General features: G+C 37.5%; 1 protein-coding gene across 5 annotated transcripts in view; it reads left to right on the top strand.

The window, feature by feature from the left end:
• Positions 1-14,047, top strand: part of GALNT3 (polypeptide N-acetylgalactosaminyltransferase 3) — a 245,118-nt gene that overhangs the window by 29,669 nt on the left and 201,402 nt on the right. Inside the window, exon 15 of one of the 5 annotated variants that reach the window (XM_085552406.1) lies at positions 12,302-12,350. The exons of the other annotated variants lie outside the window; for them this stretch is intronic. The gene's annotated coding sequence lies outside the window, so the exon portion shown is untranslated. The remainder of the gene's footprint in view (positions 1-12,301; positions 12,351-14,047) is intronic. 5 annotated transcript variants of the gene reach the window in all.

Genomic DNA, 14,047 nt, shown 5'->3' with positions numbered 1-14,047 from the left:
CAGTCTTGACAGTTTGAAAAGTGTGGCCTCCAGCTGGGCTGTTGAACTGCTCTGCTTACAGCTGTGACATTGAAACCACGAAACAAAAAAGGTGACTGGGTCTAACCTGGCCACTGGCTTATTAAATAATGAGGATGTCTGTGTAACAGCACATCCAGTCTCCATCAGACGTGTTTTGAATATAAACTGAGCCGCCCCCACTCATCAAGAGAGGCTTTTGGTATGAAACTTTAGGGAAAGTCACGTCAAGGCTGAATTTTAAGCAGCTTCTTGCTGCAAGTCAGTGTAGTTTAGGTTCTGGAAATATATTTCCATATTTTTCTCCCTGTCTACCTTACACTGTGCCTACAGAATATACCATTAATTACTAAAGATTTGTTCTTCCTACGCTGTGCTGATTTATAGTTTTGTGGTTAGATTCTATTTGGATCCTTCTGAAATATGCTTTTTGTGAGTGAAATAGAGTGAATTAAAAAACTGGGCAGGAGTGAGCTGACACCTATACTTACACTTAGGGCAAAGAAGATTTTGCAACTTTGGTTGGAAGCTTTGATGCATTTGCAAAGGAATGATAGATTTGCATCTGTGCAAACAGATGTCATGGCATTTTAGGTGGGATATGGGATTTTGGAAATTAGATTCCATTAGGTGGCAAAGTATTGTGTGCTCCAACACCGCATGTCTTGTAAAAGATATTGCTTAGGGTTTGCTATACTTCACTAGAGAGTTCAAAGCATGTTTTGAGCTCCGTTCTTTTTCTTCAAGCAGAAACTGGAGGATGTCAGAAGGCAATAATGTGTAGTTCTTAGTGACGTTTCCAGACAATACTTGAAATGATTAATTTATCTTACTATTTTTTTTCTGAAGCTTGGCATTTCTTCAGTATCCTAAGGTGTTGTCAGTGGCACTATTTTAAAGCCTAATTTGGAAGGTTTGTTCTCGTTTACCCTTAAGTTGCTTATGCTAATTTAAAGTGCAACATGAAAATAATCATGTTCATTTTATATAAATCATCATGATGTATGTGGAAAGTATCAATCTCATGCAGAAAAGATCACGAAACAAAAGTGTATAGTTTTTACTGCTGAAATATGGTAAACAGGGTCAGCTGTCAAAATTAGGATATCTAACACCTGGTTAGCCCTGGGAGCACGGGTGAAGGCAATTCATGTGTGTGAACCAAAGGGCTGGAGCCTGGCTGTGCCTTTCTTAGATCTCATTGAAGGGCTGACCCTCACTGGGAAATGATCTTTTTCTGGTTTCTTGGTGAAGCTTTCTCCTCCAAAATTAGAATCTTCTATTACAGGTGGGCAACGTTCTTCTTTTATAGCCCCATTCTATTGTTCCAGTCTATCATCATACCTTTGTTGTAATGCTTTTCCCACCATACTGATCTGTCTTATTGCTAAGCTGTTAAAAGGAGTCTTAATGTTCCTGAAATTGTGAATAGTTAGTTCATAGTCTATTATACAGCACTGTGCTTTTTGACTGGAACTCCACAGGAGCTAGAACAGTCAATACGGCATAAGAGAACACTTGTATTATGAGGATGAGAGTTTTTATGGTTCAAACCTTTATAAACTGTGTCAAGCTATGGTAGTTATAATTATTGCGCGCATTGACTTAACCTATACAGTGTAGTCGTAATGCATTAGCCTTTCCAGCTTTCACTTGCCTGTCCTTTATTATCAGTGACATTTTCTTTTAAAGGTTCAGAGCAAGCGTGACTTTATGATCAGCTCTAAGCTTTAACTAAACCTATTTTATTTGTTCCTATGGAGTGCTATTGTTGAAGAAACCAGAAGATGGCAGGATTTCTTAATACATTGGAGCTAAATTCTACTGGTGAATACCGTTTCTGTTCTTGTACAAAAAAAAAGTGAGAAGAAATGAAAAGCCTCATTTCTTGTCTTACTGGCACAAGTCATTGTGCATGTGACCCCTCTGGTATCTTCCAGAGCTTTTTCTTTCAGGCGTCAGATCTTGAACAGTCAAGTAAATCCTGGCATGTTTATGATCTTTCTGGTCTTGCCGTTGCTTTCTTGGGCTTTCATGCCTGTGACATACTGGAGAGAACTGATTCTTACAGTGGAGCACTAATCTTTCCCTGGCATGTGGGAGAAGTAGTTCTTCATACCTAGAAGACAAACATTTTGGATTTGTATGCCAGGACTTTACCATAGAGAATCATTTTTTGGTAATGAGTGTTTGGGTGTAGGCTTGGAATAAGGATACATGCAGTATGCAGAGCTTCTTAGTATGGCAAAACTTCTTGATATGCTGACACTGAATATATTAACTGAAGCTTTTTATTATGTTTGCTTCACAAAACCTCAGCAACAATTCCCAGATGACTACAATGGGATTTACCTCACCTGCATATAAGAAGTTTCAGTTGCTATGCAGCGGCATAATACAGGCCTCTAAAAGCTTTGTTAAACATTGAGAGTGCAGTTCATCATCTGCCAGAAATATTTAAAGGCATAACATCTGACTAATAATTTTAGTTGTTATCAGTTTCTTAAGAGACCCGGTCACAGTTCTGTTCCTCTTCAAGTGGTTGTAATGTTTTCAGTTGTTTTCTGAATTGATCCAGCCATTCTCTTATATTGACTGATGTTGTAGAGGTGCATGTCAATCACTGTGAGACTTATACTATTGTCTGAATGCTCTAAATATTTACCTGCAAAAATGGAGGCATTTGTGCTGTGCTGTAGAATTAGTTTGTCAGAAGAAGATGCTGAATAAATGTTGAATAAGTCTGGCCCTGTAGGTGATGCTAAGAGACATTGGGAGGTACAATAAATCGAATTTGCCAGCCTGGTAGTAATGTTGATTATTTACTGCTTCCAGGAAAATTAAACCTTGAAAAAAAAAAGATAAACAAATGAATTGTAAATGATTTCATTGCACAATTTCTAATGTTTTACCTTTCCATTAAACAGTACAGTTTTAGCAGGGATGTAGAGATGTGATGTGGCAGCTGTGCAGTGTATTGAAGGAGCAACTGATCCTACTTCACAAACACACCTCTACTTTGCTTTATTGCATTCAGGGGCGAAAAATGTTTACTATTTCAACATGTAAGCTTTTATTATTCTCTGACCACTTCAGTGGCATAAGCAGTATCGAGGGTGCATTTGAGAGTGACACTGTAATTAATAAGGAGCAGCCTACTGAAGTGCTACGAAGAACTGTGTGAAGGTTAAGGTTTTCCTACACTGGTAGAGTGGAAATGGACTTCTGGGTAAAAATATTTAAGGAAACAAAACCATTGAGGGATCAATTAAGGGGGGAAAAAATCTAATTACATGCATAAGTGCAAATATTTGACTTTTCCTCTCAGAGATTTCCCCCTGAAGTTATAAAATAAGAGTAATTACTCTTAGCAAAATTTTCTGATCATTTATCCTACCTGAATTTTCAGGAATACATTTTCGGATCCTGGATTATATGTGTATATCTCATCAGCACTAATGAGAATTTCAAAGTAGCATATAATTTTACCATGCTATTTAGTCTGACTTATATTACACTTGTCAGTCTGTGTTCCTACTTCTATTTCATTAGTATCTAAATATTAATATTTAAAGGTTAAACTTAGCTTGTAGTGATATTAAAATATATTATTCAGTTTCATCTGTCTTGAGTAGAACTTTTTTTGAGGCAGTATTCACTAGAAAAGGAAATGGCTGTCACTAACACTTCATTGCCTTTTTAAATGTATCTTTACTTTCCTTGCTCCTTGAGTGAAGTCTGTGAAGGAATGAAATGTGGTTCATGCTGCAGTCAAGGGGAGCGAGCATCAGTCTTCAGACATGAAGAGCCTTTCATTGAAGTAGTCACAGATCTGAAGGTCTTTAGGGTTTTGATCTGGAAAACCAGTACCTTGGTGTTAGGCTATTGAAACAAACATGGAACATGTTTCAACTATAAGGCTCTTTAGAATAAAAAGAAAAGCTACATGCTGAATGCAGCAGTGTGATAAAGAGTGCCCCAATTAAATAGCGTTTGTAAAGATTCAGATATTGTGGCCACAGATGTTTAGGTATGTGAGCAGCTGTACTGCTGATTGTACTGAGTATACATGGAGGTTTTATGCCATAACTTTGTCTACATGGTGTGGACGCAGTAGTAATTAAGGCTAAGCTAATGCTGATAACATAGACATATCTCTGATGCTGGCAAGCAGTGCAGCTTGACGTGTTTTATCATTAAAACTATAAAGCAACAACAGAGATTATTTAGCGAAAATGTCAAATATCTGCCATCAATGTCAACAGAAGTGTGATTTTTTTTTTTTTTTTTTACATCAGTGGAATAAGATCAGTCTCCAAGAGTCTAACAGCCTCAATAATCCTGTCCCAACTTTGTGCTTGTAATTTTTTTGCCACTGTTGAATTACAGGCTGTATGCTTTTTGTTAACCATGGATCTACATATTGTACCATTTGAAGGTATATAAACTTGCATAGGCAATCTGAAGAGACCATTGTCTCTGAACTTCATGACTAATGTGAGGCTTTAAGGTGGTAAATTAAAACAGACTGTCTTTTTTTACCCAATATTTTACTTAGCCCAATCATCCTGGAACAAAACCTTCCATATCTGTAGCACACATCAGTGACTTCTGCAGTCAGATACAAAACCAGAAGGATGTAAATATGTATGCTTTGCATACAAGGAATCATCAGCCACGTAGCTGTTTATCTGAAATAATATCATTCTTTGAATGCTGCGTCTTCGTAGATGTCTGATATGAAGTTATTACTAATTTTGCAACTCTCATCAGCTGAATGCCATTAATCAGTGTGATGTTACCACTTCACCTGGTGCTGAATAGGCAGCAATGGCCTAGCTGGTGCCTTGATTGGTGAGTCCCACTGACAGCAATATTTGCCTAGAAATGAGTTGAGTTTCATTGAAGTGTTAGGAGATGAATACCCCCCACAAAAAAAATGCTTGTGGTGTTTCTACTGGCATGGAAATCTTGGCACAAATGAATTGATTCTTTTGGAAAAGAGTATGCTGCTTCTTTTGGTTTGTTTTTCAAGTATGCAGTTCAAAATTGCTTTTGTTGCAATATGAAATAGCATATTGCAGATTGGAACTCCAGTGACCTTTTTCACCTTGATGCTGTGGTGACTCTTAGTGAGATAAAGCTGAGCTGGACTGAGTCAAGAACATGGCTCTGTGAAATGAAGATCAGTCTTTTGCCTGGTTCAGCTTTAATTTTCCAGCCATTTCTTCAGTTTTCATTTTGCAGGAAATGAATTAATATCTGCAGTCTAGTCAGATCACCACTAGAAATATTCTGTGTGGATGTCTGCAGTTCATTTTAATGGAGTGTCAACCTACAAGGTTTTATGAAGGGCATGCTGAATCTGGATATTCGTATTGTGAAATCGTAATCCTGTCTTTCTTGCCATTTCTTGTTCCATTTTAGTACATGCTGCATTTTCATTCTTCTCCAGCCGGTCCCTGCGTTCTTTCTTAAAAGCATATACCTCAACCTGTAGATCCAAAGGTATTTGTGTTAGGATAGCCTCTTCCTTCTCTACAAGGCTGCTACCAGGGAATGATACTCGCTGACTAGTGTGACAAGAGGCAGCTTTGAATGATCTTTCTTATGTTAGCAGAGCACCTGTGAGGTTTGCTCAGCCAGAAGCACAAAGGAAAACACTTCTTTCCATGTCCCTTTTCAGTACTAGGCACATTAGCTAAGTGGTTCTTGTGCAAACACACTGACTGTGAAGATGAAACTGGAAGCCTTGTCTAACCTACACAGCCTTCCCTCTTGATGATAACGTTCAAGAAATAAAAAGACAGTATAAGGCTTAGATCTTGCTGCCTTTCTAGGTAGTGAAAATATTATTTCACAGAAAGATGTGGGTTGGTTCAGATAAGAACCAAAGTGGCTGGGTAAAATGGCTGTGACTTTTTCACATGTTAACAGCTGTTGTGTGATAGAGGTTGTAGATGTGTTCCAGGGCTCCTTTCAGGGAAAAAGTGTTCCAGGGCTCCTTTCAGGGAAAAAGCAAAGTAAGGAATGGTGCATAGACAGCACATGGTAAAGGACAATTGTGATATCCATTTTAGCTTTTTCATCACGGAGCTGAGAGTGCAACAGGGTTCTGTAGTACCCTATGAATCCAGTAGTGGCTTAAGGCAAATGCAGCTAGGTTTGCATGGATAGGGGCTGTATGATTAGCAGTTGTGTTTACAGCATAAATGAGAAATTTACCATGAGGGTCAAAGCTGTGGGATCAAGTGAAATCTACATAAAGCTATGTGATTTGCATTTATTCCCCCCTTCAAAGTGATGCTTGTTGAAGTGAAGTCTACTACTTATTCCAGGCAATGCAGTCCATTAAGAAGGTACTTAGATAGCAAAGTAAAATATTTTGAGGCTGAAAAATGCTAGCTATGTTTGATCATTCAACATTATCTATACTGTATACCATATAATATTAATTATCCAGTGTCTTAAATTATAGTATTCTATGTTACTTTTCAACAGAGTTCTTGCCTCAATGTACAAAAGGAGAGGATTTGAGGCAACTGATCTGGATTTGGCTCGTTACTGTGTGCTGGCCTATTTTAGTAGCTCTTATTTAACTCAGTTTCTACTAAGCATGATGGATATTTTGCATCAACTTATTGATACCAGACTGCTCTTCCTTCATAAGACAGCAAGTTCTTTAATAAATGTTACATTTTCAAGTTTTCTTCAAATCGAATGCTTAATTTTACAGAGAATAGATAGACAAATATGCAATTATTTGATCAGCTCTATAGACATCCAAGGCTCAAACCAGAAATATGATCTAGGTATATAAGCTACTGAGCTTCAATGTGAATATCAGATCTTTCTCCTGTCTTATACGTAGAGTATTATTTTTAATTTCCAATACTAATGGACTCTCAGTATTTTTTTTTATCAGAGATCGATGGTGTGTGTACTCTGTTGATGGGAGGTGTGCTTGAAGTGAATGAAAGCAAGTCTGTTTGCTGTAGCTGAAATTAATACAGATAGCAGCAGTGTTGTTGCAGAACAGGTTTCAGCTTGAGCTGCATGTTCTGTCACAAACTCCACGAGGGTCTCTGGTGGATCTTTGCAGATATTAATACACTTCAGCAATATCAACCAGATGATCTATATTTGCTTATTTTTCTGTTTTCTCAAGTTTTATTTCTTTATATTTTTACATTTAAAAGAAACTTGAAATTGTACGGATGATATAGTGATGCTTCTGAATCAAAGCTACATGTAGCTCTGGCTGGGAACTGTGAAAAACAGCACTTGATCTGTATGCTCTGCTCACCGGTTCAGTGACAGACAGCTGTTCTGCTTCATGTCAAGTTTCTTAGTAGTTCTGTAAGAGATTTATGGCAAATGATTTGCAGGGCTTTCCCTCCAGGTCAGCAGTTTGCAAACAGTCTTTCAAAACTCAATTAAAATGCTCCATTTTCACACTGGCATGAGGATAATAAATAGGATAACTTCAAGGCTTAATACGTCTCTCCTTCAGAAATAGTTCACATTGCACAGCTGTGAACAGAGGTGCTTTATCATGGATCGGTTTGCTCAGATTTCCTTCACAGCTGAAAATTGCTAACAAGAATTCTATTACTGTTGTGGGGAAGTAACCTAAGAAATAAAGGCTATTACTGTCTATTGCTGAAGGAATCAGTTATAGTAATAGTATCTGTTAAAGGCAGTTGGTGTTGTAGAAGTTCCTATCTCTTCTGATACCACATCAGGTGAAAGTAGGACTGCAATATGTCCTGTCCTTTGACTTGTTTATATGTCTTGTGCTACAGCTTGTGTACTTTCCACTGCAGAGAGGTAAAATGGGAGAATGATGTTTGTGCCTCTCACCAAAGATTATTCTTAATCCTGCAGCGCTGAGAAACTTGCTATTCTGGACATTATGTGAGATTCTCCTTTCTGTCTGACTGCAATTGTGGGTCATGATTCTGTTCGTAGAAACCATATGTCTCTGGCAATCTGCACAGCTGAATTATGTGTGTTTTTATCTGCTCACAGCATCGCTGCTAGTAGGCATGGCTTTATCCGAGTAGAGTTGTATCATTAAGTACAGTTAATTCTAGCTCAAGCACTAAATGTTTGGGTATAGCTGAGATCAGAGTTTGGTCTCAATTAGTTGCTGTGTCTTTCAGCACATCCTGTTTGTGTTTCTGTTGGAGAAAAGTTGCTTCTATCAAGCAGAAAAAAACGTATCACTTACTGCTCCTGTATTACTTATCCTCTGCACTCCAAAATACAGTGTTGCTTACTTCAGTTCTTCTCTCCTATATATCACCAGTTTTCATTTGGTCTTCCCTAATTCTGACACCTCTCCTCGTGGTGATTGTGCTCAGTCTCCCACCACTTTGTTCTGGATTATTTCCTCTAGCAGAGGAATTGTCATGCTCATCACTTCTTTTTTATCCTTCTGAACTTTAATTACTTCTGCCCTAGGGGCATGAGGACTTCTTTGACACAAGTGGTCTTGCTGGCTGTGCTAAATGTGGACTCTCTGAGGCTCTCATAACGCCTATCATGACTTACCTTTGCACTGAGCTCCCTCATCCATAACAAATACATTTCAGAGATGAATCTATGCTATAAAATATTCTTATGAGGATGAGTTCTTCCACAAAAATATTTATCAGGCTCACCTTGACCTTTGTTTAATTACTCACAGTCCTGTGAAGGACTATACTGTAATCTATTAGGGCTAACAGAACTCAGAACTAATACCTCTTAAGTCTGAATCCTAAATTAAAATAGCACTTCAGTCAGGAATTGGTTGGAATGTATTTGGTTCTGACTTGGGAGTCTTACTTGAGGGTAATTTGAACCAATACTTTTTTTTTGTCATGGGTATATATGAAGACCATATTTTCTTAAAGAAGAAAAAGAGGAGTCAATACTGCCTCAGAAAACACACTTAAACATATGAAACTTCTGTGTGGAAGTGTATTAATAACTTGACCTTTTTGAATGTGCTCAATGTCTGCAGCTTTCATTAACTTTGGAGAGGCTTGCAGCCGCATTGACTTAAACCACATCATTGTTAACTCACTTGTGGCAGAGCTGGGAGGTTGAGCCTTGGTTTCATTAATGGCAAGTAATTTCAAATATTTCAAGGCTTTAATTTCAAGAAAATCTCACAACAACTATTTCCTTTTGACTCCCCACCACCACCATCTTGCCTTGAAAATACTGCTAAAGTTCTTCCTTCAAAAAGTCAGCTTTCTGTATTTCTGAGTTTCAGATCACAGCTGAAAACGCAAAGCTCTGAAAACCACTTGCTACTCAAAAAGGCCCTGATAATAACCTCTTAGATCAGATTTCATCTCCAGCATCCCTCACAATTAACTCTGACGCTTCTCTGAATCTGATTCTAGTGTTTTCATCCCACTCTGTTAAATTGAGGAGAATACTTCTATTGATTCAGAAAGCAGAAAGATTAAGCTCTAGTTTGTGCTTATTTGTTATAACCAGATAATAGCATACGCAACTTCAGCTTACTAAGTGCAGCTTTAGTATGCATTTTATGTCTAGGCTGGCATCCTAACACATGTTTATTTTATATATTTATTAGTGATGCAATCTTTCTGAAAATTATAGTTGTTTGTTTCTGTAGAAGCTGACCTAGTGAGAATTGATTGGAAAGCAGCTCACTTGAGCTGGTTTCAGCTGAAAAAGGTGCTTCCTTTTGCCACAGCATCTAGCTGATTGTATCCCTATTGCAGTCCCTGTGCCTAGAGAATTTGTACCTAAGTTATTCAATATTCTATCCATTTGAATGGTGTGATACGTAAAGAGACACCGTCAAGCTGGTAGGATTAAGAGAAATCCTTGCCATGGTGTGATTGTTTATTAGACTGACAGTGATCACTGTGCTTTCCATCCTGAGTTTCTACAGTGTGAGCATGTTGGTAGCTGGCAAAAATGCACAGTTATTGGTGGTGACTATGTTGAAAAACAATATTTTGTAGCTGAAAATGTGCTCCATTAAAAACAGTCATTGTGCTCTTTGTATCTGCTGTAGTTTCTACAGGAACAAATAGGAGACCCTACTTTCAAAGCAAACCACATGAAGGTTTACAAATCCTTCAGTTTAACATCAGCCAGAATATCCTGTATCCAAGCAAGAGCTGCCAGTTGTCTCTGATGGGGTGTGGAGCTTTTGCATCAGTGTTTTCCTCAGACATGTGTTTGAATGTTGCCTTCTCCTAGATATGTTCCTGTGCCCGTAGCCTGTAGAAACAGACCACATCAGACTCCTTGCTCCTGGTTGTGACTTAAGCTGCTAACTTTATGGTCAAATGTATGTCGATCTAAATGAGATTATATGCTTTTAGATGGCATAGCATGTGTAAGGATGTGCTGATACTGAAGTTACATAGACCAGCTGTTGTGAATGATGCCTGTTGTCTCCTTGCATGTTGAAGTATGTTTATACCAATGGATACTGAGCACATAGTCTCTATATATCCAATGTATCACAAAAAGATATTACCGTTTACTGAAGGCTGTGCTTGAAAAGCAACTAATTAACATCGAAACCAGAATAAGGTGGCAAAGATTATTTCTTTGCTGTGCTGTAAAATTTGTCTGAAAAAGTAATTTTAGTTTTGAAGTATTTTTAGTTTTCTCTTCACTGCTCTATGTGAGAAGAAGGAAATGGGGAAAAGGATCAGAAAAGTTGGCCACATATATTTTAATAGTAATTTTAACATAAAAAAAAGTAGTCATGATTATTTTTTTTCTTGTATTTCATCTCCATTCAGACAATGCAGAGGTTACTGTTGAGTTTATGCCTTTGATTTCTTACTTTGCTTGTGTACCAACCGATTATTTTTAAATATTTATGGACAAGATTAAAGACTTTATAAAACTTAGCAGTTGGCAGCTGTCCTCGCCTAAAGGATAATGCAGACTTTTCATTTTAATTGGATAACTGTGACCGAAATATACAAACCCCAGGGGAAATACAAGAATTGAAAAGTGTAAAGTACTTTTTTAAGAGAAAATATTCTTTCGTATTTCATATTTTTCCTTTAGTAGCTTTTATCTGAAGGTGAAAATACCATTTTTTTCTTTTTAGAGTTTTCCCCTTTTTTTCCCCCTTTGTTAAAGTTTTTATATGGAGTTCTATCATGATTTAACATTTCTGTGTTTTTCCTTCTCTCTTCCTACACTCTCTTTTCTGTGTTCTTATTACTGCTGTTTTTTGTTTTAACACCCACAAGAGTCTTTTTATTCTACTCCTTAAAGATTACTTAACAAACCAGGGTGCTGTAGACTAAGATCATCCTATTAGCTGATTGTAAACAATGTAAACAATTCTTCTCTTATTGTGCATCAGTAATTCATGTACACCTTGCAGTTCAGGTAAGAGACAACAGCTGAAGCTGAGTGAAGGCTCAGGATCATTGTTCAACTTCTCTTTTTCTGAACCGTTTGCTTCTCACTTCCCAGCAGTGTTTTCCATATTGTTTTTAAATGTTTTAGTTAGTAAAAACAGCATACTGATAGGATAGAGGGTAGAGGAGACTAAGTCTGTTTGGCTTCCTTCTCTCTATCTTCCCTGTTAGAATTAATCATGAAGCAGTGAGATTTTCCTTCAGCTCCTCATGTCTCCTGTGGTAGACAGGATCTGAGTAAAGCCATGAAGTTCTTGTGTTTGTGAGGGCCTTATTCCTCATTTTGCCCTTTTGTATCAAACTAGTCTTAGACTTTACATGGCATAGACCAAGCACGTCTCCAGTAGACCAGATGCAAGTTGAAACAGCTTTCTTAGCAGTATATGTGCCAGGTACTGGATTCGTAGCAGAATTAACCCCCTTTCTTTCTTTCTTCTTTTTATTTTTATTTTTTCTCTTTGCTTGTGGTAGGCTGAAATACATGCAGTGATGTAGTTATATGTTTTACTTCTTGGCTAGAGAGCTGGCAGCTTGATGGAAGGGAAATTCAGGTTTGCAATCAGATAACTGTGAACTGCTCATCAGGAGGACAAATTAGAGTGAACTTATGACTCTTAAGGTATGAATTATAACCTGCTATTGGAGGCTGTGCTAGATGACAAGATGCAGCTCTGAGAAAGCTGAAGAATAAATATATAGCCAAAAACCATGTAACTGTATTCTAGGCTACGTATGCTAACATAGTCTATTTAAAATCATTGGCTTAGTGATGTCAGAAAACCTTGTTTTGACCCAAGGCATGGTTGCAGTTGAGTGATGCTTCTCCTTACTGAGCATCATATTTTTCTGTTCATTTGCAGTGAATAAGCCACTGAAGTTAGGAAGTCTGGAGCTAATGAGAAGCTACTGGTAAGCAATATGTGAATAATGTAAATGTCTTACTATGATAAGATGCTGTATTTTCATTAGATTAGGACAGCACTGACAGGGCAGTTGAAGAGCCCTTTGGCAATATGAAGGCTAATTACTTGCCATGAAGAAATGAAAATGTGTCAAGCGGGAGCTCTATCTTTATTCAGTTCAATAAATCAAGGCATTAAATCATATCCAACAGAGTCCCTGTGTTGTTTAAGGCTATATATAATGTGTGTGAAAGTGAAGAAGACAAACACTGGGAACAGTGTCATCTTAAAGAGGGGCTGATTTCTGTGTAGCTTATGAGAAGTTATTTCCATGCGGGGATTTTACTGTTTGTGGTCTTGGTGGATTTTTTCTTTTCCTAAGTAATATATATGCAGTGACTGAGATAGGCAATGGTGAAGGTGCATCTATGGGTGAGTGTAGAGGAAAACAAATATGCAGTGGAACAGGTTTATTGTGTGCTTAGGTGCTCAGGAGAAGAACTTCAAATGTCCTGTTTAGATCCGATTCCCCACTGTCTGGCATCCAAACTATCTCATCAAGGGTGTTTTCAGATGTATGAGCATCTCTTGGGGCAAACCAGTTTTCAATGCGTGGGGCCTCTGTCTCTTGATCCCTGGTGGATTAGGGGACCACTGATGCTCTGCTGGATGTTCCAGCCCTGCTGCCAACCCTATTGACATTGGGTAACATCGCATCTCTCTGTGTTGTAGCTTTCCGTAAAAGGATGGAAATAACACAGGTTATTTCTAAGCATCCTTGAAAAGTGCACGTTAAGACATCTAGAAGAAATGGATAGCTAAATCACATTTTCTGTTGATTTTGCTGTGAGAAGGGGTGCTAAATCAAATACCTAAAATAGCTTCAGTGCTGCTATGGAGCTGGATTTCATTCAGACTAGAGGGGCCCTGCTCTTACTCCAGTGTGTGCTCTTCAGTCAGATTTGCAGTTGTAAATATTCTCTGAAGAGAGTTGGAAAAAATCCTTTTTGATCTATTCAAGGTGGTCAGTTTGCCTGCTTGTTAGTTTCTAATCAAAGGCAGCAGCATGAGTTCAGACAGAAATGCTCCTGTTGTTTATTTTTGCCTTTTACTTCAATATTCTGATCAAATACCATATTGCGTATTATTTTCTCCCTGCTATTGATCACAATAATTCAATTATGTTTATGTGACTAACACGTGGTTTTTATTTTTTCTCTCTTGTGGTAACATTTACTTTAAAAACATAAAATAAAATCATAGGGGAAAAGAGAATCATAGATTAAAAGTATGTGAAAGCTTTAAATGACTAAAAATAGCTTAGATGACTAAAAATAGCTTAGATTAAAGAAATGTTGCATTCTTCTTTTCCCTTGATATTTAAATATATTAAAAAATTACTATTTTCCCCCACATTTTCAGTTGCAAATTATCTCTGGAAAATGTTTTACTTTGCTTCTATGTATCTGTTTTTATAGATTTACCAGCCTATGACATCAGTCAGTACTCTGGCTGATGCCAACTGATAATAAGAAAAAATACAAGTCAAATACCTATTTTCAGAAACTTGGGAATTTCCAGTTACCACAATATGCCTATTTCTACTTACATCCAGGTTTTTCTTAAGAATTATTGATAATGCAGATATTAATGCTTAATAGTAAGTTACAAACTTTCTAAGGAAAATAATATTTCAAGCGTATG

Source organism: Coturnix japonica, chromosome 7 (genome assembly GCF_054131305.1).
Source record: "Coturnix japonica strain WE chromosome 7, WE-NBRP24, whole genome shotgun sequence".
NCBI classification, from domain to species: domain Eukaryota; kingdom Metazoa; phylum Chordata; class Aves; order Galliformes; family Phasianidae; genus Coturnix; species Coturnix japonica.
This window is presented reverse-complemented; position numbering and strand designations above follow the sequence as displayed.